Raw genomic sequence first — 1,682 nt, 5'->3', positions numbered from 1 at the left:
AAGCAACTATGTCTTTATTACTTCAAAGAAGACCAGGTATTTTCAAGGATAAAAAAATAACAGTGAACTGATGCGGCTTGGACTGTGTTTTACTCACCCAATTTTCATTTATATATTCAGAAATTAGAAGATGTTAGCTTTCAAATGATGTATCACACATGTAATTTGGGCTTACTTATAGTTATTTGCTTTTCCATTTGGGATGCAAAATAGGTAAGCATTTCCCAAAATTAGGTGGATGTTAAGAGGCTAGAATGGGCTAAACATATTTGTCTAAGCTAATGTCTCTCCAGATGTATACGCAGCAACAATTTGGGAGGCATGTAAGGCCTTTTTAATGGAGGCAGAGAAAAAAAAATTACTCCGTATATCTTAGAAAAACAACCACACAAGAATGTCTTGCCCTATCTATTGTTAGGCTGTCCCTTGCCCCAGACCTTAGAAAAAAGGTTGTTGATAAAAGGGGTGGAATTGGACTCTCTTACCTCTGATGCAACTGGGACATTATTATTTAAAAAAAACTGTTATTATTATGAATTTGGTGCCAAGTTCAACAACATTGTTACTTATCAAATTTAGAAGAGACCTTTAACCCAGAACATTGCTCAAGTTAATGTATCCCACTTGACATTGATAATCCATAAGCCATCAACAATAAGTTCACAGACTTCCATTGTACTTTATTCTCCTCAGAGTGTTTAACCACTTAAGCTTATCATGAAAGTTTCTTTGATAGTTTTACTAACCCTAGCACTGACCTAGAATCAGCTGCCTAATTAGATAGACCCCTAGACCAAAGTTTTTATCAGATACCTCGGGTTCTTTTTTGTCATGAAATGAAATGAGAAATGACAGTGAATATCTGTGTAAATATATTCCTTTAATATAGTTATATATGATAACATGATAAAACATTTTTTTTCTCATTTGCTTCATAATATATGTTGTTATACAGAAAAGTTGGCACTATATTTGACCAAATTATAGATACAGAATATATTTGTAATGTAAATACAATAAAAAGAGAAAGATCAACAGACAATCATGGAGGGCATTACACAGACCACTTTGGTTTGAATTACTTTGCATTGATCAAAAAGGGAGAAATATTGAGGATTGCATGAAAAGTCTTGAAACTAAACAATCCCTAAGAAATTATCTTAATGTTTACATTTAAGGATGATTATTTATGTTACTGTCACAAACTTCACCAACATATTTGGATAGGCTGGCATTCTAATTGCAAGAACTATTGTTCTATGGTATCAATAAATCAATAAATACTTAAACGTTTAAATTTATGTTTAATTTTTGGTTTCCAATCAGGACAGCATCCTTCATTCCCAGGAATCCAGCAGGGACTTTATTGCTGGCTTGAGAGAAGCCATGAGAGCAAGACCATGCAGAGTGCAGTGATGAGGCTCATATTGTGGTTTACTCCACTTGACACCTCTGTAAGTGTAATAAAGAACACAACATTATTTCAACAAACTCCACAGTGACATTATAGGTTCTAAAATATTCCTTTCTGTTGTAATAAATTTTGAATTTTGCTTACGTGTGCCATCCACAAAAATGGAACTTGTGTCAATGTTGAAATCTGTGATGTTTGAAGCTGCATTGACCAAAACCTCTGATATCCGAGTGCCATTAGGGGCTGATGCTGCTGCAAACCTGAGGTC

This window comes from Cyprinodon variegatus, unplaced genomic scaffold (genome assembly GCF_000732505.1).
Source record: "Cyprinodon variegatus isolate N-32 unplaced genomic scaffold, C_variegatus-1.0 Scaffold2093, whole genome shotgun sequence".
NCBI lineage: Eukaryota > Metazoa > Chordata > Actinopteri > Cyprinodontiformes > Cyprinodontidae > Cyprinodon > Cyprinodon variegatus.
This window is presented reverse-complemented; position numbering follows the sequence as displayed.